The sequence below is a fragment of the Carassius auratus genome, unplaced genomic scaffold, assembly GCF_003368295.1.
Source record: "Carassius auratus strain Wakin unplaced genomic scaffold, ASM336829v1 scaf_tig00001979, whole genome shotgun sequence".
Lineage (NCBI taxonomy): Eukaryota > Metazoa > Chordata > Actinopteri > Cypriniformes > Cyprinidae > Carassius > Carassius auratus.
The window spans coordinates 73,633-99,711 of record NW_020523417.1 but is presented as its reverse complement, the minus strand read 5'-3'; the positions used below and the strand labels follow the sequence as shown (position 1 = coordinate 99,711).

The 26,079-nt window shown below is 38.1% G+C and overlaps 1 long non-coding RNA gene across 2 annotated transcripts in view; it reads right to left on the bottom strand.

Moving 5' to 3' along the window:
• Nucleotides 1-24,869, bottom strand: part of LOC113069636 (uncharacterized) — a 96,768-nt gene extending 71,899 nt beyond the window's left edge. Inside the window, exons 1-3 of one of the 2 annotated variants that reach the window (XR_003279775.1) lie at nt 24,784-24,869; nt 24,013-24,142; nt 2,595-2,655 (exon numbers count right to left, since the gene is read on the bottom strand). This is a non-coding gene — a long non-coding RNA (uncharacterized LOC113069636). Of the gene's footprint in view, nt 1-2,594; nt 2,656-24,012; nt 24,368-24,783 lie in introns of those variants that run through there. The other variant, XR_003279774.1, reaches the window with a different exon arrangement.
• Between the last annotated feature and the right edge of the window lie 1,210 nt (nt 24,870-26,079).

Here is a 26,079-nt window from a genome sequence, read left to right as displayed (position 1 = left end):
TTGTTCGTTATTAATATATGTACAGTAAGGTGTTTAATGTTAAATGTGTATTCTACAGTTATTGTTTCTTGTTTTATTTTAGTTTATTATGTTTTATATAATTTAATGTTATCATTATTATTATTATTATTTTAGTGTTTCATGCTATCCTGGTGGTGTTTTATCTTTGTGTACATGACCCTGCGCATCGTCTACTATTTATACACGAGTTTTTAACTGTGCACACTGATATAAATGTCTTAGCATTAATGAGTTAAAAAACACTCTTTCCATTTACACACACACACCACAAATGAAAACTGTCATCATCCTCATATTGTTCTAAACCTGTAGTTTCTTTTTCATGTTGAACATAAAAGAAGATATTTTGAAGAACGCTGGTAATCAAACTGTTGATGGTCCCCACTGACTTCCACAGTAATCCTTTGCCTACTATGGAAGTCAATGGGGACCAAAAACTGTTTGGTTCTGTAAATTCTCATAATATCTTCTTATGTGTTCAACATAAGAAAGAAACTTATACAGGTTTGGAACGACATGAGGGTGAGCAAATGACGACAATTGTTTCATCTTTGGGTGAACTATTCCTTTAAGTACTGCAAGAACAACAACAAAAAAATCTTACAAAACACTTGCCACACACTTGTTGACTTCCTATTGCCGTATTTGTGCTCCAATCCCTTGCAACCTGACCCTGGTAAACAGCTCTACAGCGTCAGTGATGTAAGTAATGACCAACAGGCCAGGAAGGACACAAACCACCCAAGATTACAATTTCTTCTCCTTAAAGATGCTTCTAGATTTAACCATGCAAACCTCATGGTGTTGCTATCTGGTTTCTGTGGTCTTCTGGGTGGTTGATTACTGGTTTAAGTTAAAACAGTCTGCCCTGGGACGATTTACACCTTTTCTACAAATGGATGTGAGCTGTCATTACAGATGCCATGATGCTCAGTGACAGGGTAAAGTAAATGCAACACTTAAAATAGTGTCTGTTTGACAAGCTCAATTAAACCACCAAAATGAAAGCCACGAAAGCCCTTATGTATGCATTCATCTTTCTGTCAAGATCTTTATCCGCATACATATTTCACTTCCTCTGTCTGCCTAAAAGAGTTTCTCCTCTTATATATTCTTTCTTTCTATCTATCAATCTCATCTCCTCCTCTGCTATTTCTCTTTTCTTCTGACTTAATTTTTTCTCACTGGCCTCCTCCTCACCTCTACTTCTCCTTCCTTTCTCCGTTCCTTTATCTTCTCACCATCTCCATTCTTCCTCCTTTTGTGTAACCAAAACATTATGTTCTTCCCATTCTCTCTTGTTTTTCCCCTCTCCTGTCTGTGTGTTGGTGCATGTGAGTACAGCGCTGATGTTTGGGACTTTCTGTGAGCTGACAGCCATTTAACATTATGAATTGCAGTCTGTATGCTGAAGCATGAGTAAAATAGTCACACACTTATTTCAATGAGGATATACAATAATGTTCTTAAACATGATCATAAAAAAATTTGGGGGCAGTTATATTACAATTTAAATTATTAATTTTCAGAAGCCATTACTCCTCTTTTCGGTGTCCCCATGATTATTTAGAAATTATTCTAATATGCTGATTTGGTGTTCAATTTCAAATTTTCAGTTTTGAAAATAATTGCGCTGCTTTAAGCTAAATAAAATTACTAACTACCTTCATTTTTTTATTAAAAAACTAATAAAATAAACATACGGCAAAGAAAAAAACAAAGCAATCCAAAAAATGTCCTGATCCAGATTTGCTTCCTCACAACACTTGGGTTCGGACATTATATAAAATGGTTAAAAGAGTGTAAACAGTGTTTAACCATAAATATGTGCGAATAATTTTTACTCATCAGGACATCTCAAAAGAGATGTTTTGTCAGATTTGGCTCTGTTCTGAGAACAGTTTAGTCCCCACAGTATAAGCTAAACCAAGAGATGCAAAGCCCACAGTACACACAGTCAAACAAAGGTCTGTAAAAGGAATGAGAAGATCAGAAACTCGTGAAAAACAACGATGGCAAACACAAACATGGCTGGAATGTGGTGTTCGGAGTTCTTCAGGAAGCTTTACAATGCTGCTTATTGTGCTGAATTTAAGTAGCAGATGTTGTTATTGATGTCATAATGAGATAAAAGCTTCCAAATGACTCTCTCCGAGGTATAAAAAAAAGCTAAATATAATTGGAATAAACATAAAAAATTAAAACATTCTTGACCTTAAAAAACAAGAGGGTGAAAGTACATCTCTGCCCCATATTCGCAGACACGCACTCGGGAAATATGAGGTCTGTGTGCTGAAGTGACCTTTATTCAGGGTCAGGTCATAAAAATAATGTCAAATAAAAATAATCGCCTAACCCTAAATATAACCCTCACATAAACCTTCCTGGATTTTGTAGTATTTTGTATGTAAATTCCCATTGGCCTTAAAACAGCGTTAAGCAGGACCTACAGTACAACCAGATGTAAAGGAAACGTGTGTGTCTGTGTGGACAGAAATCAGGTACAATGGCCTGTTCAGAAATAGCCAGCTGATATGCTGTTTGTGGTCGTGACCGGCGGTGGGTCCTTTTACCTGCTGGGATCTCCTCCCACCCTGTCTGAGTCCCTCTATACAGGCTGCGTCTCTTCGGTCCCTGGTAGAGAAAAGAACAGACAGACAGCGACTCTGATCAATACCAGCGCCTCCTCTTTGTGGCTGAAATCAAAACCTTTTGAGGAGAATATTCCTTTTTTTGAAAGACGCGGTGACGTCAATAGATTCAGGTAACTGACTCGCTATGTGGAGGAGAATGCTTGAGAGAATGAAAGCAAGGTTTTCATACACTTCTTTGGTCTGGTTTATGGATTTATTTTCTTTTAACTGTGTGCGCCCCTCAAATGTCCAAAATGCTATCTTAGACCAATTCAAATCTACTCACAACACAGTTGAACAATTATGAGGAATGATCACTTTTTAGTTTTGTAAGCAGTAGGCCAGTGTAAAATCTGAAGCCTCATTTTCTATTTAATTTATATTTCTGGTACAATTGTATAAACTATTTTTTTTTTTTTTTGAGAAATCAATACTTTTATTCAGCAAGGTTGCATTAAACTAATAAAAAGTGAGAGTACAGTTCATGACAAAAGATTTCTATTTCAAAGAATCCTGAATAAAAAGTCTCATCATTTCCACACAAATATTAAGCAGCACAACTTTTTTCCACATGGAAATATGTGTTATTTGAACACCAAATCAGTATACAGAGCGATTTATGAAGGATCATGTGACATTGAAGACTGCAATAATGGTTACTGAAAATTCAGCATTTCCATCACAGAAATAAATTACATTTTAATATATATTATAACAGAAAATCTATTTTAAATTGTAAAAATATTTAATATATTTTTTATCAAATGCACACAGCCTTTATGAGCAATATATATATATATTGTGCGCAATATATATATGCACAATATATATATAATACTCGGTCTGAGTATTACACAACCCGATCAGTTACTGGGATTTTCACGCACAACCATTTCTAGGTTTTACAAAGAATGGTGTGAAAGGGAAAAACATCCAGTATGCGGCAGTCCTGTGGGCAAAAATGCCTTGTTGATGCTAGAGGTCAGAGGAGAATGGGCCGACTGACTCAAGCTGATAAAAGAGCAACTTTGACTGAAATAACCACTCGTTACAACCGAGGTTTGCAGCAAAGCATTTGTGAAGCCACAACACGCACAACCTTGAGGCGGATGGGCTACAACAGCAGAAGAACCCACCAGGTACCACTCATCTCTACTCTAAATAGGAAAAAGAGGCTACAATTTGCATGAGCTCACTAAAATTGGACAGTTGAAGACTGGAAAAATGTTGCCTGGTCTGATGAGTCTCGATTTCTGTTGAGACATTCAGACGGTAGAGTCAGAATGAGAACATGGATCCATCATGCCTTGTTACCACTGTGCAGGCTGCTGGTGGTGGTGTAATGGTGTGGGGGATGTTTTCTTGGCACACTTTAGGCCCCTTAGGGTGTACTCACACTAGCCAGTTTGAACCGTGCCCGAGTGCGTTTGACCACCAAAGCGCGGTTCGTTTGACTAGTGTGAGTGCTCCAAACCGTGCCTGGGCGCGGCTCGATTAGCCGGCCCTGGCCCGCTTGGAAGAGGTGGGCCAGGGCACGGTTCAGTTGGACTCGGGCGCGGTTCGCATGCAGTGTGAGTGCTAACCGTGCTGGAGCACGGAAAAGGACGCATTGCGTCACGGTTTTGCGACGCTCCAAAACCAACATGGCAGGGAAAAGTCACTTTGGTCTACGGCAGAGGTGCAAAACGCATAAAAACTAAAAACTGCAAAGTCCTTGCTGCACTTCAGCTGATAGATACCTTGCAAACATCCTCATACGAGCAGCACGATTACGTGAAAATGTTCGCGCCACTAAGGCGACACATCTGTTTAACAACAGGCTGTGAGAGGGCTGTGGACCAAACGACACAAAATTATCCACAAAGAAAACAGAGCGATGGACTCCATTGTGTTCAGAGAGTGCCGCTCTTCCTGTTTATCCCGAAACCGTCGCACCATAATGACGTAAGAGTGCTCCGGCACGAATGCTGAAACCCTATATGTGAGTGCAGGCCAGAGGGGGAGTGGGGAGGGGGGACAATCGTACTCGGGCCCGGTTCATGGCAACCGTGCCTAGTGTGAGAACACCCTTAGTGCCAATTGGGCATCATTTAAATGCCACGGCCTACCTGAGCATTGTTTCTGACCATGTCCATCCCTTTATGACCACCATGAACCCATCCTCTGATGGCTACTTCCAGCAGGATAATGCACCATGTCACAAAGCTCGAATCATTTCACATTGGTTTCTTGAACATGACAATGAGTTCACTGTATTAAAATGGCCCCAGAGTCACCAGATCTCAACCCAATAGATCATCTTTGGGATGTGGTGGAAAGGGAGCTTCATGCCCTGGATGTGCATCCCACAAATCTCCATCAACTGCAAGATGCTATCCTATCAATATGGCCCAACATTTCTAAAGAATGCTTTCAGCACCTTGTTGAATCAATGCCACGTGAATTAAGGCAGTTCTGAAGGTGAAAAGGGGATCAAACTTTTGCACTTCAGGTGAGTGTATATATAAAATCTGGCAAGTGTTTGGAATAATAATAAACATATATTAAAAAAATAGTATAAGCAGGCAAATATAAAATATTTTGGAATTTCTCTGCTGAAAAAAAACAACAAAAAAGCAATTTTGCTGAATTTATTTAAATATTCTAAAATCATTCTAAAACCATTGATTACATATAGCTTTATGAATGACAGACTCCCCAATATTCTGTGTGGGCCTGTTTATAGTACATTTATTAGAGGGTCAATCCCATTGGAGCAACCTCTTGATCAAGGGCACAACGGTGATGTTCTGGCCTCTCAGTTACTGTAAATGACCACTAGCCCACACCAGCCCAAATCTCCCCAATCTCTCCGTGTTGAATCTCAACCACTGCTCTATTTGATCTAGGCTGTGTGCAGGTGTCTCTCGTGTTTACCACTGGAGAATAAGGCAGGTTAGACAAGAACAAACATATCAGCGGTGCTGAATCCCACCGACCCCTCCTCTCTCTAAGACTCATTTTAATTCCATCTCAGCATGGTAACAAACACTCGTTAAAGCAGATTAATTCCACAAGAGGATTACGCTCCATATTAGATAATGAAAGAGAGAGAGCGAGGGAAAGAAAGAGAAAATAATCACGTAAAGGGATAGATGGTGTGCATTTGATCCTGGGAACAGAAAGCTAATCCAGGTGTAACACATGTAGAGGAGTGTGTGAGAGAGGGAATGTGCACAGTGGTATTAGGAACAGCTGGCGTCGGTTTAGCCTCTTTGTCTTCATTGACATTGGAAGGACGACAACAACAACACTGACCCACAAAATGGGAAGTCGGATGACAGTTGCTGCTATTGACACACTGCTTTTAGATGTGTGTGTATGAGACGCTGTGACTCACAGCTTGCGCGGTGTTGCACTGTTAATGTGGTGGCGGTTCTGGCACATCTGGGCTATTTTCTCCAGTATGTGTCTGAAGATAGTGTGAAAAATCTCAGGGAGGAAAAGTGAATGTAGGCCGCTGTGAGATCGGTTCCTCAGGTTAGAGGGCCATTTTTCAAATGCCAGCAGCTTATCTCGACTGTCACAGGCTAAACGTGTCTGTTTGTGACATTACAAGAACAAGTGTAAGTCTCCCGAGTTCAGCCACGCAGCCGATTCGGTTCCCGCATTCTCATCGTTCTGAAGTGTTACACAAAGCTCTGTCAGGGGGAAGTCCATCTCTAAATCAATTACGGCAGTTAGTTGGAAGCTAATAATGAAAGAATGCAAAGAGCCACAAGCCAGTTCCATAACACGGGTTAAGTTTGTCTTCGATCTCAATCATTATCAAAAGTCAGCTTATAAATAAGTGCTAATAAAGAAAACGGCTTTACAAGATTTAGAAATTAGCTTACATGCAGAGCAGAATCGGAGTAACAGGTAAAAATGCAGATATGCCATTTGGGGTTTGCTTAAGCAGTGTTTTTCTGGATTTAAAAATAAAACAGTTTAAGAAACATTACCAATTTAAAAAAGATTTTTTATGTTTTTGATAAAAGTATATTATGCTCACCAAGCCTGCATTTATTCAAGTAAAAACAAATATTATGAAATTTTATTCTAATTTAAAATAACTTTTATATTAACAGTACAAATGTCACTTTTTGGACTCGAAGTAATAATAATAATTACAAATCTGTATTAATGTATTTTACTCACTGTGTATTAACATACACACTGTAATAGTCAACATGAAATGATGTTCATAAGTCATTTTACTTCTGTAATCCGATGTTGGATGTTGCCTGAGGGAAATAAATGGCAGGAATTGGCCTAAATGTAAAACCTGGATGTTACTTGTCAGAATAAAGCCATCCATGCTGGTAAAAGACTGTGAATTTAAATGTCTTCAAAATTAAAATGGATGCATAAATACACAATACAAAGTTTAAGATGTTTCTTTTCTCAGGAATAGGCCACCACACCTCTTTAAATCCCACCCACTCGGCAGAAAAACATACAAAGCCCAAGTAATCAAATAAAGACCTCCTGCCTCATGTCAGGCCCATATCCCCGGATGAGTGAGGGAATGCACAAGCCAGGCAGAAATAATCAAATCAAGAAGAAGGCCTATCCGGCACAAATGGAAAGTTTCCTGTCACACGAAGTTCGCTTTCCATCGTGTCTGTCAGATTTCACGGTTTGAGATAAAGGCTCCGAGACAAAATCCCTGACTCACTTATAGAAAACACAATCAGGATGTACAGTTTCCTCTGTATTATGGTAAAAATGTAATTCATTCTGTATCACCCCAGTTCATTATTCATAAACTGAACAGGAGAAGGTCAGAAAACCACAAGGAAAATGACAACAATATTATCTCAGACCTGCAACGGTCGGTTTCTTATGCAGATTTTTTCCAGTCAGACTGCATCTCACTCCTGTTAGGGACAGTTCACCCAAAAATGATTTCAGTTACCATTTGCCCTCATGTCTTCCAAAACTCGTATGACTTTCTTTCATCTGTGGAAAATAAGTTACATAAGCTGTTCTTTTTTTTCATACAATTAAAGGTTTTAGATTTTAGCTTTTGTGACCATTTTTGAGCAGTGACAGTTTCGTTGTAAAGGAATAAAGCAGCATGAGCATTGTTCAAAATATCTCCTTTTTTGTTCAACAGAAGAAAGTCAGATGCATGGGTGTGGGACAATGCAAGTGTGAGAAAATGATGACAGACACTTCATTTTTGAGAGAACTGCACCTTTAAATACACTCGTTCACAAAGCAGACTGTGCTAACGTCGACATATGTGACCGAATCCAGACAAATGTTCTTTCTGCATCGCACAAACTCTGAAAGAAAGATACGCTGTCAAGACACAGAGAGAGAGAGAGATACTGAGCACGCTGAGAAAATGTAGCGGTAACTAATTGTTATCATTACACATGTTTGAAAAGTGTTTTCAAACAAGTAATCAAAGTCTGCCACTGTAATTAGCAGACACAGCAGTGAGTGTGTTTCCCTCCACTGTTCTTTTCAAACTGAAAGGCATTAGATATATCAGATCCTTTTCCCCAACGGAACAAAAACCTGTACACCGCGTGCATTGTGAGGGAGAGACAGCTTGACTGAAAACAAACTGACACAAACCATTTGAAGCAGAAAAGAAACACAACAACCTGTCAAGAGCAAAATGCCTCTAATTTTTCTGTCATCTGCCAGCAGTTTAACAAGAGAGGAGCGTTTCTACCCCCTCAATTTTCCCCCTGGCCATTTACACACACTGAGAACCAAACAAGAGGATGGGAGGGGAAGAAATCTGCTCGTTTTCTTTCTCTCTCCCTCTCTTTCTTTCTTTCTTTCTTCTCCCCTATATTTTTCACTTTCCTTCTATTCATCTCATCCTTTTTACTCTTAACATTTTCTTTTCGACTCATCACGACACCATCATTGGAAGAGTGTGGAGTTTGTCATTATCCCAATGACTTCAAACTTTTGATTCCGTTCACGAAAAAGATCCACTCAGATTCGTTTACTTCTGATTCATTTCTGTAGGTTATACCAGTAAGTGTAAACCAATTAGAGTCAATTCACTGAATCATTTACTTAACTCTCTATTTTTTTTCATAAAACAGATTTATGAAGATTCTAAGCAGTTTAAATAAATGCATCTGAAAATATGATTACGTAAAATCCAGTTTTTTTAAGCGCAGAAATCGTAACATTTCATTTACGTAAAAATATGCCTCATATTAAGCTCTGAAACCCACATCAGTTTTGTTGTTGTTAAACTAAAAAGTTAAAATATAGATATTTCAGTTTATATATATTTAGTTGCATCGTTAACCAATACAAATATATATATATATATATATATATATATATATATATATATATATATTTATTTATTTATTTATTTATTTATTTTTATAAAAAGTATTTCCTTGACATCTTACTTCAAATTTTTTGAAAAAAAAAAAAACAAATATATATATATATATATATATATATATATATATATATATATATATATATATATATATATATATATATATATATATATAAAAACCTTAATAGAAATAAAAAGCTAATACAAATAATGGGCAAATATAAAAATGACTAAAACCTAAAATAAAATTTAACAATATAAACTAATTCAAAATATTAATAAATACTATACACAAGTTCAAATCCTGACCCTTTCTTGATCCCGCCCCATCTCTCTCCCACTACGCTTCCTATCAGCTTTGATCCGTCTCATCATAATAAAGGTGAACTTGCCAAAAGATAAATTATTCTGAATTTTTTATTTTTAAAGATGATCAAGCTAAGTTAAAAAAACAACATGCTTTACTTTCAGTCAATTGTTCTGCAGATCCTTGTTTACGTCATTTTTTGTTTAACATGTTCAAAAACAAGTTGTCTCATTCAATGCTGCTTCAGTTCTCATTTAGACTCAAAACATGACATGACATGTTCAGTAAAGAGAGTTTTTGTTTAGTATGTTCATTCAGTTAAATGATTCTTTGCACAGCCCGCACTTGACTTGTTGTTCATAACATATTGTCATGCGTCTTGTCAAGGGGGGGTGACCGTGATCCCGATGGTGCAGGGGTTTGCTCACAAGGCAGGTTAGAGATCTTGTGTTTATGTTCCAGGGACACAGATACACTAATGCTGTGGTCTTCTGACTGCACTGGAGACAGTGTTTATGTTAAAGGCTGTTGCTTGTCTTTCTAAAGCACATTACACTGACTGCTGCTGTCAGTTTGTGTTACTTTGCCTCTTTAGTGGCGCAGGCAATTGGCTCAGACAACCAAGCAGTGCGGATGAAATATTTAACGCCACACTGTTAAAGGCACAACTCCACCTTTGTACTGTGAACTAGCTGTTTGTAACATTAGTATCGTGGTGACAATGAGACCTTATGCTGCCATGATGACGGTGAGCACAAAGTAAGTGTGCCACGGGGTTAAAATAATCATTCAGCAAAAATGAAAGGTCAGTCATCATTTACTTACCCTCACGTTATTTTGAATCTTTTCATCTGTATAATACAAAAAAAGATGTTTAGAAGAATGTTTATGCTGTTCTTTACTATATAACAAAGTGTTTAGAGGCTGTCAAGCTTCAAAAAAAAAAAAAAAGGATTATGAAAGTGAGCCATATGACTTGACTCAGAGGGCTTACTTTTTTATGGCACTTTTATGCCATAAAACAAATATGTTATTTTAGAATCTACACTAGTTACAACAAATGACAGTAAATTTGTGACACTGATTGTGTGAACTTATGAAATTAATGAAATTTCCAACCCGATCTAATGGCAATTCATATTTTACGAGGTGGCTTATATGTACAACCACTCTCATAGGAAATCGCACGTATTTGGAGTTCCCCAATTCATATGAATTCGTACTAATGACCTACCCATCACTGGGGTCTAGACAAATCGTGTGACGTCATAAGAATTCGCTATCTCATAAAATACGTACGAATTGGTCATGAGATAGCGTTGAAATTTAATACAAAACAAATGGTTATGCTGATGATATAATGGAAAATGTGGTATTAAATTACAAAATAATGGCTCTTTGAACCTCACTGCATTAAAAAATGATAATTTCTCTCATATGCGCAACATCCATTGTTAGGTGGACATGGATGTTTGGACCACTGAAGGGAAAACTGTGTAAAAAAAGAAGAGATAAACCATGGGAGAGAAGAGTTAAGGCAATACAACAGACATAATACACAAGACAATTTGTGTACATATGTACAGTATGTGTGTGTTTCATCCAAAGCTCTGGTACAGCTCATGAGCAGCATGAAAACACACTCAACACCTTATATAGGGCAGATTCGCCTGCTGCTCCTATAACTCGTCGGCTGGATTACACCAAATCATAAATTAGAGGAGAAATTTCAGTGATCCAGGAAAACAGGAGTCTAAGTCAGACTGCTCCGATTCTGTCACTACACCACACAGGTTAGCAAGAGCAACAGAGGGGTGCTCAGCCAAAGTGCTCACACCAGCTTCGTCTGTCAGCAATATAATACTGGCTGCAGTCCCCTCTCGCTAATAAATAACACACAAACACAACACACACATATACCCTGAAAAAAAAAGATAATGTGGATGACAGTGCTTGTTACCCTTAATGAGGTTACACTTAATGAGTAATTGATTTCTCATGACTGAGTCATCAATATGTAATTAATAGAAGGGTTATGTGTTAAATGTTGGTTCTGTATGGTTCATAGGCAGTGTTCAATCTAATTTTCTTCTTGTTGAGTAAAAATTGCTAGGGCGAACCCATTGGCCACCATAATAAAAAAACATACTATATGCACATTTGCACTACTATATGCATGATGGAACGACAGACAGAAAAACAGAACAACAGACAGACAGCCATATCAATTGTGTGCACGTGTATCTCTATTGATGGGTCAGCTGTGACAGCTTCCATCCTGTCTCCTTAACCTTCCCGGGCCGGCTCGGTGGCAGCGCTGAGGTTTAATCAATGCAATGGAAGTGACATTTAGGGGCAAATCAAATTAGGTGGAAATGGAGGCAAACGGCAGGACTGCATTAAGTGCCGCCCGTATTAACACACATGTCAGACCCACAGGACTCATCGCACACACGTAGGCCGCCCGCCCATTTACAGGACCCTGTACCAGAGAATATGCATCATGATTAGACACTCACTGACTTGGGATGCAAACAGCAAGATGACTAGTGTGAAATCTGAAGAGGAGATGGCAAACAAACAATCACACACACACACACACGCAGGAAACTGTCTGTAAACATATATAGGCTATACTCACACACAAAATACAACAAAGTAAATTTTGCCCAGTAAAAATATTTGGTAACATATGGTAAAAAGTAGTTTAATATTATTTTTAAGTAATTAATACATACTTAAGCAATTATTTTTACATACTTCTTTAAATATTTATTTTATACATTTTTATATTTAAAACATATTACAGTCAAAAAAAACAAAAAAACATTACTCCGTAATTACGTAACATATAACACTTTATGGTATTGAATTACCAGCAAAATAATTATGATGTTATATAGATAGTTACTGTATTAAATTGCTTGTAGTCTAACTGATTATAGATGCTTATAGACTCTGGTATTACTGCACACCCTATTAAATATAAGATTTTTTTGTACACTAAAGCAGGACTGACAACCAGTTTGGCTGCCATACAGCATAACACTGAGCCCATATAACATCCTGTTAAACAAGAGGGAAAAAAGTAAAGGTGACTTTAAACAAGCACTGAGGAATTGGAGAATTGAGCACGTGTTCTCCTCTCTCTCACACACACTGAGAGAACAAGAGATGTTCTCTTTTTCACACTGTTTTTCTTTGTGTCTCGCTTCAAAATCCACATGCAGGGCCAAAATACATGAAATATTCATAAAGCGTATAAAAGAGTGCTATCAAACATTCTGATTGTTCAGTGTCTCTGTCTCATGGGCATAAAAAAAGATCACTGGGTCAGGTCAGACTCGTAAAATAAATCACGTATGACGGGACGAAAGCAGCCTGTAAACGGCTGACTCCATCTCAATTTGCCTGATTGAAAACGGCCTGTCAGACCAAATACAGACACACCAAATGGGACTGGGAAAAAAATTAGCAGACAGTCCTAGTGGGCTACGAGAGAAAACGAACAAGTTGCATGAACAGAAACAGAAGTAGTCTGAAAGTCCGGCTCAAGGGTACCAGACCCTCAGGCCCAAACTCACGCTACGGAAAGAGTGTCTCACTTTGAAGGAATGCATGTCAAACTTCCTTCAGTGTCTCTCACTGCTAAAGAAATCCCACTGCATCCAATTGCAGAGAGATGGGAGGGAGTAGTGAATGAAAGAGAAGGGATGTAGGTAAGCAAAGCTGCTGCAGATACATATGTCTGCATCCTAAGGTAACAAGAACTGCTCATCCAACTTCGTACTGACAGCTGTCAGTGTAAACCGTCTCAGAATCTCGTTACACAGACACATGTGTGCGGCATGTCAATTAGAAGCCCAGTTTGACCTGAGCAAGACTGATTAGATGCCTCATGTTTGCACCCTGAATGTCAGTTTGATCCAAACCCTACTTCTGAAGAGATAACACACCTGCCCCACTCACCTAAGCAAACAACATCCATCGACTACAATATCTTCCTTGTACTAGAGATTGACGGTTGTGGGTTTTTCCAGTTTTGCCAATGCTGATATCTAGAGAACATGGTGGCCTCTTCTTTTACACTTGATTAGTCATCTAATTTGATTGACCCCACTGCATTTCAAAAGCACTTATAATTTCACTCTGCTTGTATCTACTTGCTGCAATTCAGAGAATAGCAGTGCAGTTAGTGGATTTCTTAGTTCACATAGGTCACTGTTTATACTTTTTTTCCAGCAAGAAGGTAGTTAAAGGGTTAGTTCACCCAAAAATGAAAATTCTGTCATTAATGAATAACCTTCATGTCGTTACAAACCCGTAAGACCTCCGTTCATCTTCAGAACACTTAAGATATACATTTAGTCCGAGAGCTTTCTGTCCCTCCATTGAAAATGTATGTACGGTATACTGTCCATGTCCAGAAAAGTAATAAAAACATCATCAAAGTAGTCCATGTGACATCAGAGGGTAGGTTAGAATTTGTTGAAGCATCGAAAATACATTTTGCTCCAAAAGTATGAAGCTGCTGACATGTTTTCTGGTGCACCCGATAATAAAGATAACACGTCAGCAGCGTCGTGAACGCACTCCCAGCAGACCCGAAAGAGAAGACAATGCTGAATAAAGTCATAATTATTATTTTTTTGGACCAAAATGTATTTTCGATGCTTCAACAAACTGTTTTCCGAGGATGAACAGAGGTCTTACGGGTTTGGAACGACATGAGGGTGAGTCATTAATGACATCATTTTCATTTTTGGGTGAACTAACCCTTTAACACTTCTGCTAATATGATAATCATGCATGGTTATTATCGGCTCATGTCAATAATCACAAAATGACCATATATCACTGGTTTGTACACTAAACAATCCAATATAATAAACATCCCAGTTGGTGACAAGACCACGTTTAACACGGAGAAGATCCCTCGAGCACAACCGGGGCAATTTAATTCACAGAGGGCTGAGTTCAATGACCACAATGTCAGAAATAAATTCACTTTCTCAAGCAAAGAGCTCTTTTGTTCCCCTCGAACAGTACAGAGGGCACCAGAGAAAATGCGTAAGATAAAGGCTCTCTCATAATAGATAAGGTTCCTTTGACAGAAGCCTCTGAGAAGCAGATTCGCCCTTGGCCCAAATGCCCTTTAATGAAAGCCTGTATTATGTCTGCATGAAGTCTCTTAAGGACAGAAGAGCAGGACTATAAGGAGAAGCAGGCCCCACAGCCACCACCTGAGGATGAGGTCACATCCACATTTACCCACAATCCCCAGCTGCAGCACACAGGCTGGGAGTGCGACGAGCAGTGGCCTTTCTGAAAACGACAGAACATGGGGCGGGCGGTTTGGGGGGGGGTCCCCGGAACAATACAACAAAAGAGACGGAAAGAAAAAGGAAAAAGAGAAAGGTACAGGCAGACAAAAGTAAGAGCATTCATTAAAAGCCATCAGATTGTCTTCCTGTCCTATCAGCCAGCATCAAAACCATCTGCAATCTAGAGGGGAACTACAAAGTGGATCCTGGGGCCTACAGAAGTGAGGTTTTGATCAGACTAATTAAAAGCCATTTTGTTTTAAACAAACAGACACAACTCTAATTGGCTCTTTTCCATAAGAAAGGGAAGATGTTGAAAGTGAGAGAACGCACAGGGAAGATCAGAGGGACGCTCTCAGGCAGAGGGGCTCTCGCACACTCACACACACACAGACACACCAGCTCCATAAAGCCACAGACAAAGAACATGCACAAACACACACGTATCAGCTAATACTTACTTCCACGTATTATATCAGTAACCGCTAAAAGAATGTATGATCAAACTTCATGGAATGGTACATCATGCACTCCATAAGCTACAGAGAATTCCCTTACAGTGCAAGACAAAGCTGAACACATATTTATCAAGGGGTTTCACATTTCTACTGTATCACAGAACAAAGGCTTGATTCTGTGCTGATTTTTTTTTTTTTTTTTTTCGACATTAAGATACATCCTCCAATATAGGGAGCTTAATATGCAGATAACGACTAGAAGACAGACAATATAAGGTTGATATTAAAGTATTTTTTTAATATCTCAACCAATCCTAACATAACATAATGGCTAAAATAACAGTGCAAGTTTGGTGCAGTTTTGATGAAAATTGGCAGATAGGGGAAACATTCTGGAAAACCGGTTTCAAATTTTTTTTTTACAATTTGGTTACGCAGGTGGAACAGAATTTACACTCCTCAGTTTAAATGGAAAGAGTTTCTTTGGGGCAATAACAAATAGTTGTGTGCACAATTACATTTATTAATATATTTTAATAATATACATTTATAATATAATTTATTAATTATTACATGTATTATTTCTAAATATATATATACTTTCTAAGTATTTTTACAAACTCATGGATTATCTTTGAAAATAAAAAAATATTTTAAAATATTGCATGATAAAAAATGAAATAATTATTTTAGCAATTTATTGAGGGTGTTTTATTCAGGACAACTGAATCAACTCAGAACAACAACAAAGAAACATTCATAAGTATGTACTGCATTTATATATATATATATATATATATATATATATATATATATATATATATATATATATATATAAAGGATCATGACATTATCCACTTTGATATTGTTTTTATATACACTGGGGTCAGAGAGCAAAACTGTTACCAAACACTTTGCAAAGTGGGAACAGCGCTTTTACATACTTGGAGGAATTTCAGGGTAAACTTTAGGTTATCCCGTTACGCTGACCCAAGACCAGTGCAAAATCCGAATCCTGATCGAAATCATTTAGCATCAACAGCAGTGATGGTCTCAGATCAGTGGTCAGGAGACACTCACTATCAGATCTGAACTCGAGCTCGACCGCAGCAACCGGCCAATGAGTATAGATCCGAAACACCCTCTTGGGACCTGAATGATGCCATACACACCCCAAGAAACACACAAACACAGAGCAAAATAAACAGAATGACCGCCATGGGCATGTGAAAAATAAGCAAGGTTTCACAAAATACCAAAGTAGGTCATTGATTTATTGAGTGCAAAAATCCATAGTATTTTCCCCCTTTTCTCTGGTCTCCAATCTTCCCATAAAGTAGAAAGACAGGATCATAAAAGCGAGGAAAAAGTGACTCGCACGCCAAAGAGATGACATTACATTAGCCACAGCTTCTCATATCCAAGTAACAATGTTCAGTTATCTATATGATAATGGAAGACGTCTGAAACCAAACAATATGAAGATGCACACAATCATGTGGACATAAAAGCCCAAAGCCTTGAGACTAAATCATGTGCGCTGCAATCTGCTCAATAGATGCCTCACGACTTTGTTTGTTTGCTTGCTCTGGGTTGGAAGACAATAAACGCCTCTCGAAAAAAGACAGCAGTTCTCCTTTGTACGCTGGCTTAGACATCAGTTCATGGATTGTGAGATTCAGTCACATTGATATGTATACGGCCACACGGAAAGGACAATAACGGCCTCAATACAGTAAAAACAAAGTGTGCACTGAAGATACAGATCTATATTTACCTACGGCCTCTATATGCAGATGGTTGTGTGAAATCAACCTGGCATGTTGTTCTCTTGTCGTTGCTGGAATTCAGACTCAACAATGGTGTTCTGGAATATGCGTTTTCATAAGAGAGAGAAAATCCAATTTTCATGCCACAAACACCTAATTGGAGTGGATTATTTGTGCCCTATTTGGCAGCGAGACAATAAATATGATGAATTCTTTGCTTTTAAAGTCTGCATGTATCTTTGTCAAAAGTGTTAGGCCTGAGGCTTTTTAAGGTAGAAGTGTAGGAGGGAAATGCACACATTTCAAGACAAGAGAACATGGATAGAAGACTAAAATGAAGATAAAGAAAACACAAAAAAGAGGATAAGCGACAGGAGATAAATATGAAGAGGTGGTAGACAAAGACTTATTTTTACAACGTTTTCTCCAAAACTGCTTGTTAAAGTCATTTTCAACAAGGTCAAAACTTCATTTTATTCATCTAGAAAGTTGACATTATAAACCAGGATGGAGCAAAGGTTCTGGAGATGAGTGTTGAAAAATAAAGGGACTGTTGATGGCGCTTGAAAAGGAACTAAGAGAACGTATAAAGATGCACAATGTACACACTTCTGTTCAGTTTGTAGTCAGTACTGTTTTTACATATGTGACCCTGGACCACAAAACCAATCTTAAGTAGAATGGGCATATTTGTAGCAATAGCCAAAAATTGACTGTTTCGGTCAAAATTATAGATTTCTCTTTTATGCCAAAAAATCATTGGGAATGTAAGTAAAGATCATGTTCCATGAAGATATTTTTGTAATTTTCCTACTATAAATATACTAAAATGTAATTTTTGATTAGTAATATGCATTACTAAGGACTTCATTTGGACAGTTTTAAAAGGCAATTTTCTCTGTTTTTAGATTTTTTTGCACCCTCAGATTCCAGATTTTCAGGTAGCTGTATCTCAGCCAAATATTGCCATTTGAAAATCTGGACAACAAATGTACAACAATATCCTAAAACAAAGCTTATATTGACCCTTATGACTGGTTTTGTGGTCCAGGGTCACATATATACTTATATGTATTTATTATTTTATTTGTATCTTTACTTTTAAAACTTATTGTATTTATTCGTGCTGTTGCTTATAGTTAGACAGATTATTCTTATTTTCTTTATTTTTATTTGACAGTATAGATTTTGCCTAAACATAGCACATACAGGGTCAGACAGATCACAAAGTGCCTTCAACAGACAGGGAACACAGATCCTCCCTCGACAAGATCACAGCAATGGACGCCAACAGCACTAGGGATCTAATCAGCAACTTTCTCAAGTACACGTAGCAAACAGCACCATACCGTTCCTCCCTGTATCTTCATTCCTCTCCGCCCTGTCCGTGGCTTCCTTTCAGACTAGATTCAGGTCAACAGCAACAAACACAGAGAGTGTCCTTTCATCAGGCATTGTTTGGCTTGTGTCTTTCACACTAGGGAAACACAATCAGCGGGTAAGAAGAAAGACAAGGGAGACAGAGAGAGACCACAAAGGGAGCTGATTTTTCTCTTGGCTCATAAAATGTATTATTAATCCAATTTTTACATGGGCCCTTAAATTTGGCTCAACAGGGGAGGGGAAAAAAAACTGGATTGAGCAAATTAATGAGGTAAACGTAATGATCTGAGATGATCAAAGGCAATCGGTGTTGAGCAAGTACAGGCCACCAATTAGGAAAATAAGCCCAGGAACGGACTTAAATATGCACCACGGCAAACGATGAAAGACAGGGTCGGCGGGAACGTACTAATTTCCCTAAACGAAATAGTTGAGTTATGCAGCAAGATGACTCCGAGTGTGGTGGTTAAGGACAGAGATTAGAGGAGGAACACAGAAACCTTGAAATCCCACAAGACCCCAAGAACAATCCGTTTTGAAAAGGCACAATGAGATGAGCTGCATTCAGCAAACTCTTTTGAACGTAGGCTCGAACGTTGCAAATCTGACACCACAAAACAGAGGTGAAATAAATAAATAGATCAATTCAGTTAAAGTCTTTGTGAATTTTTTTTTAATGTTCCTAGCCTCTGTGGTGAATAGCATCAACATTCAGGAACACATGCTTGTAGCTTTCAAACGACAAATGCTCATCATTATTATTCAGTGTGATAGAAGCGTGCCCTCTCATTTATTCTTGATTGATCAAAGTGTCAAGGCAACCCAGGCCTCACACACATCCACTTTCAACAGAGGACCTTTCAAGTGTTTCTGCGTGACAGAGGAGCACTGTCACCAAACGCTGTCTACCACAAACATTTTAGCAGAAGCAGATAGACTCACATACAGCTTGGAGTTTACTATTGATAACCAATCAAGTGATAAAAACTCTTGCATGAGGTCTTTTCCACTGTTTATTCTGGTTGTTCGCACAGACAGGAAGAGAACATCTGACCGACATGTAAAGCAACTAGCTATAATTTGTTTTGTGTGCCACTTAGGGGCAAGATTATCTATAAAAATATATACACAAACATGAACACACCATAAATTTTTTTAGAAAATGTATATCCTTAAATAATTTAACAGAAATGACAAAACATAAATGCAGTTCCTGAAAAAGTAGGTGTCATTCATTAGTTATTGATAAAAAAGTGTTTTTGACAATACAGTATGTAGGCAGAAAAAGAAGAGAAAAAAAACTTTTTTCAAATGCAAAAAATAAATAAAAAATAAATAATTAGTTAGTCAATTTTGTTACTTATTTTGTTACTCTTAAATTAGTGCGATTTGTTGTTAGGTCACTTTATTCAAGTTTCTAATAATAACATACATAAAAATCCATCTTAACACATTTTATGTTTCTAGGGTGACCAGAAGTCCATCATTCTATTATTATTACTTTTAAACAACTTAGTAATCTGTCCTCTAGTCAAAGAGTTTTAAAAAAGAAAAACGCCTTTATTTCAGAGAAAGAAAGCGCTCCAGTGACACAACTTTGTGCACTGCACATTAAGCTGTATCAAAGGGGATAACTTGAACCACTGGATAAAATTAAAGAAATTAACACTTTTATTCATTATTAAATGATTAAAAGTGACAGAAACTGTAATATTATAAATTACTATTTATATTTCATGATTTACTGACGAGTAGAGTAATGGCAGCTGAGAATTCAGCTTTGCCATTACAGGAATAAAATACTTTTTAAAATACCAAATGGAAATAAATGTAAACTTTCGCTGCACATTATTCATGTTTTCATTTCACAGATGGATATATTAAAGGGGTGACTCCCACTGACTCACTGTGGCCCACAGTTTATCCTAAATTTAGAAGAAAAAACACACAAGTGTAAACTTACTGATGAATAATTAAAACACCTGTACAAGGTTAACACACAAATCCATTCACACACAAGGTTAGTGAAAGAGACCCTAAACTTGCCATAATAAAAAAAAAACACACACATTCACTGAACATATTCCAAAGACTTATCCAGCCTTCTGGATATTTGCATGTCCCAGAATAGCTCATTTATTCAGAAATGCTGAGAGAGGGCAGGGGAGGGGGGCAAGCAGCTGACCTGCCACACAGCTGGAACTGCCAGGAATGATCCTCAGATCCCATCCAACTAAACTCAAACTCTGGACCCCACTAGAAAGAGTTCAGCAAGCACTTAGAACCAATAAGCATACAGCACAGATGCACGCGCATCCAATCAGAGGCCCGTACGAGCCCTGAACTGGGGCAGGGAGTGAGAGCATAACAGTTCACATGCAGCTCTGTGGATGTCCGGCCCAAAGCCACCAGAGCGACGGCCCGAACACATGGCCAGTGCTTCGCTGCTGGGCTGCCTCCACAATCTGAGCCCAGAAACTCAGTTACTTTGTTCTCACTGCGTTTTTTCCCCCCCCACCCCTCATGACGACCTGTCCCAGATTCTGTGGTTATGAGAAGAATCCCATCAGTTGTATGTCAAAACACAATCACAATGCACTTTGCGAACGGCTCGCCAGAAGAGAGCAGTGGGGAAAGATTTTTCTCAATTTGCCAACAATTGAATATTTCATGGTTTCGCAAAGAAACTTAGTGTCTTTCATCCATTCTAATCCTGACCTCAAAATTGGGGTATTTTGGTTCCCAATCTATTTCTGCTGTACTATAAGCCAGCTTTTGCATGGTTAAGTAGAGACAATGTTAAGACAAGCCTTTTAAGCCCATTAGCCTTATAATTCATATGTCTTGGCAAATGCTATCCAGCGTAGTCCAAGATCTGCTAGCACTATCTTCCTGCTGGCTTGTTGGAGCGGGATAGAGGGGGAAAGAGAGTAAGAGAGGTGGGAGGAAGTGCAAGCTTTTGCTCACGCTGAAGAGAGAGAAATGGATAAGGAAAAGTATGCTCTTGCAGGCCACCACATGTTGAAGAATTTGTTTACCGTTTCCTGTCCTGTGATCACCACACAGTTCAAACGGACAACAGAGGAGATGCAGTGGGTGAAAAGGATTCTGATCTATTCTTGTGTTTCTGAGGATCAACACACCTTTAAATGGACAGATCACCCCAAAACAAAAATTCTGATATCACATACTCACCCTAACGTCGTTCTGAATCTATCGGATACAAAAGGACATATTTTTCACCATCAAATCAATTCAGAAAATGAGTCACTTGTTATTCACACATAAAAATGAAAAGAAAATGAAAAAAATTGAAAGAAAAAAGTAAGGTACAGAGACAGGTTTTTCTAAAAGTTTAACTTCTTTTGTAACCTGAGGGTCATGTTTTTTTTTTTAAATGATGTTTGTGAGACACTGCAAAAGATTCAATTGCAAGTCAAAAGTCAATCAACTTTTCCATCCCTGTTCATTATAATGGCATGGAAAAGAGCAGCTGGCACATTATTCAAAACTTCTCATTTTGAGTTTCACATCTGAAAAAAAATAAAAAGTGTTTTGAAATTTAATGAGGGTCAAGTGATTTAAAAAAAAACCCTGAAATCAATTCTAGTTTGTAGAAATTCCCCCTAGGGTTAGGGTTAGTACTCAAAAACTTTTCTTGTTCTGTCTGCTTTCCTTTTCATAATTAAGTTACACTCAGTCAAACAGTCATGATTTTTTTTGAGAGTCAGTTCAGATGTGGTCTTAGGGATAAGGACTATACCTGGTCTATAATACTGTCATGCCAAAGTGGTGCATTCACAAAACTGATTAAGTGATAATCTGAAGAGCAATGCGAATTTATCTATCTGAATGATGAGAGTAAACGAGAGAGAGAGAGAGAGAGAGAGAGAGAGAGAGCATGCACAGTGATTTTTCTCTCCCTCCCAGCAATCGGAAACCAATCCCTGATTCTGTGTGGAGATATGGAGAAACTCTGCGACTAACACGGCCTAAAATAACTCTTATGGCATTTTCAACTAGTGTTTTTTTTTTCAGTGGGAGTTTCTGTTGGAGTTCTGGTATTAAAAAGAGCAACATCCAAGATCTAATGTCTGGTTATGTACTTATCAGAGAGGAATTCATTCAGAATAAAGTCAGTGGGTTTTGAATGAAGAAACACAAATTATTTCTTAAAAGAGACTCTTGTAAGAGCCTGTGAAAGGAGAAAAATAAGGGGGAAAAGACTCATTATGCAAATTATGACAGAATTATGAGGCAAGGCTTTGTGGGTAATAGCCAAAACTCAGTCCAAGTAAAGTGTTAATAAACATTTGCCAAAAAGGGAAAAGCCTTGGTGCATTCAAAATGACCCCACTAAAAAGAAAAGCTTAATTCAATGACAAAACAACAAAAATCATTGTGGATTTTCATCAGAATTCATACATACTTTTTCCCTTTTGCTCGTTGAGCCCTTGTCTTCCTATTACATTACATTTCATTCTTATAATAAATTACAAAAATCACACCAGTTGATTATCTGACTACTTTATCACAACGTTTATGAATTTGTGAACACTAAAATCAATCACCAATGCATTAGAGCCAACACAGTAATATATGACTTACTCGAGCAAATTACTTTTCTCCTCTCTATATAAGTCAGCGTTAATTTTTCATTAGATTTATGTGTGAACTCAACAGCTGGATTCTATGGAGTTCACTGCGGTCTGTTTTACACCGTTAAGAGCCATTGAAATATTTAAAAATCATACGTTTTCAGTACAAGTCAAATTGGTGTGTGCAAAAAACTGTACATAGAACGACAGACTGTACAGGACATCCCTAAAATTATAAAATGATGGTGGGTGTAACTTAATTTGAGCACGCACATCTTATAGTCCGGTTTCGAGAGAAGTTTTATTTTATAAGTCAAGTAATATTCATGTCTCATTTAAATGTCACAGAGCCTTTTATGCTCAAATTATGTTTCCCCAAATTATTATCAAATTATTTCCCAAACCCATAATTCAGAGATGCATACAGAATACACATTTTACTGTACACAAATTTTTCAAAATGTCAGAAATTCACTACAAATACACATAAGCAAGCCACTTTTGTTTCCCACTATCGGACTACATAACTTATCACAAGCGCTTATCTGCTGACCACTGCACATCTGTCTTCTAGTAGTTACATTTTTCAACAGAGCGATACAGTTTTATATTACGCCCTATAACTATATTTTAGTATTACAACATTACAAATGTATTATTATTTTAGATTATTTGTGTTTATTCTACTTTATGTTGTTTCAAAAACAATGAATAGCCTGTGGGCTTGCAGAAAACATATTTCACTAACTCTTCAAAGAGAAAAATCTGAATTTGGTGGAGGGGGGCATCAAATATATTATCTTAACAAATGCATGTGTGCACATACGCACAGTAGCTAAATGAAAAGTAATCAATTCTGAGCTGATGGGAATGGTGAAACTGACATGATTTGGATTGAGATCTGCTGCGGTTTGAGGCAGGAATGATCGAGCTGCTGATGATTGGAGGGAAACGCGCTCTAATCCCAGCAGGATTACTATGACTATGGAAAGGGGAAAGATCGCAAGAGCGGGCTGAGAGAGAGGGAGAGATCGCGGAGCTCCTTCCCGTTAACGCCGCTCAACAACAGGCAGTCACGCGAGCAGCGGCTCCGTGCGCGCTCATGCCGAACACGAAAACACACGCACATATATCACAAGATAAAGTTCAATACTGTCTGAATCCACTCACCTAATGCTGTGTACGACTTCGTCCACGTGTCTCGAAGGAAAACGACCCTCCGGGAGAGGTGAACAGGGTCGGGATGTTTTATTCGGGTTGATTTGCGCTGGTCTCTCCAGGACGAGGTGAAATCCCAGAGCTGGTCACACACAAACAACAACGCCAGAGCAAATTACAAAAAGGCAAAGACTTGGGGGAGGAGAAGTCAATTTGTTTCGTGTTCTAAACAACAGGCTCTGCGCCAAGAGTGGTTATACCTTAACGCAGATACTCGGTTGAGCAAAGCAAATGTGTCAAAACTGGACCATTTAAATCCAACACACTGGGCTTGGCTAAAGCGCTTCACGCAGTTCAAAGCAGTCAGTGTGCGCGCGCTCTACCTGAGGCGCATCGCGACACGACGTTTGTACTTCACGAGAATCACTTTAGAATAGTTTCCCGTTCAGGTAACGTCAAATATTCCCGTCTAAACGCAAGCTGTAAGTCATATCCCGTACTCAAAGACTGCATTTGGGATGTTTAAGCGTGATTGAGCGTTTAGGTCAGTTCTGATACACTTTGTTATTAATTCACAGTTGAGCCTAGCCGCTCTTGAACCCCTCTTTACTGGGGTCTAACCAGCGCGAGCCCCTCGAAATGCCTTATTTTAAGGTGCATACGCAGGGCGAGCACTTTAAAAATGTCAATAACCATCATCTCATCTTTCCTCGCGAACGACACTGACTTGGCTCTGTAATACTGGCTGAAATTACTGTCAGGAGGTGGGTAAATGCTTTATACCTGTGTGCCGGTGGCGCAGGGATGCGCACAGGTGTTCATCGCTCTCCTCGTGCAGTAGCAGTTTCTCTCACGCGCCCTGTTTGTTTTAATTCACCTGTCAAGTCACGCGACGGGGCATCTCTATTAGCCTACACAACATGCTTGTCTAGGCAAACGTTTTCAACTTAATTTTTTTTTTTTTTTTTTTTTTTTTTTGGTTTTATAAATATAATACGTTTTCATATTTATAATTATTGAGAATTTATTTAACAGTAGTAGGATATCATGGTTCTATTTAAAAGAAAGCAAATAACAGAATTAGCCATGAAGTTGGAGACTAATCTGCACGTTTGATTCCTAAAATGAAATTTGCTACCGTTTTGATTTCATCTATCCAAACAAACATCCGTGGATCATTTAATAAGGTCTGCATTTAATGCAATTTATTATTTGAGTGAACCATTACATTTCATGGAGCTTTCGCTCAGATTCATTCCGTGATTTAAAAATTAGGCTTCTTTTTACTTTATTATCTTTTTTAAGGAGTTAACAATGTGATTGTCACCCCTCTGACTGACTTCTAACTACCTGAGTCTGTCAATTAGACGCTGTTTGAAGTAAGTTTTCATGTTTTGGCAGAAGTTTGACTGGCGCCTCATGCGCGTGCGCAGTTCTAAGCAACAACGGTGAGAATAGGATTTTAACACATTTAGCAATGAATACATAATATAAGTAAATATATATCAGACAATCACTACTTTTTGTCATACAACTATAACTCTTGTTATTTGACTGATAATACAGACTTTTGGTGTAATCGAGAGACCCACTTTGAAAACAAATCACCCTCAAATTCTTTAAACAGTGAACTTGAACCCTGAAAAGTTTAGCAAGTAATGAAGTAGATTTTAAATTTGGATAAACGTTTTACTGTGCGTAGGCTATTTCAAAACAGACAAACGACTTGTTAAACGTGCCAACTGAAAAGGCATTGATGTCATTGTTCAGTGTTGTTAGACGATCAGGAAAGTCAAGGTTTAAAAAAAGAAAGCAAGCATAACTGAGGTATTTTCGTTATGTTGTGGGCTTCACAAACAAGAATGAGACTGCTTCTAGGCATATGGTTCAGAGCAATTATTTAGGGTGAATGCAGCACAAGTCAAACAGGAAAAACTCACCGTGTACATGTTAAATTATAGCTGAATATATATATAAAAATCTTTACAAAGTAGTCATTTGATAAGAGGAAAATACCCAAAATTATAGCATCTTGAATGTTGTCTTGCACCGTTAATAAGCCATATCTAATCTGCTGCA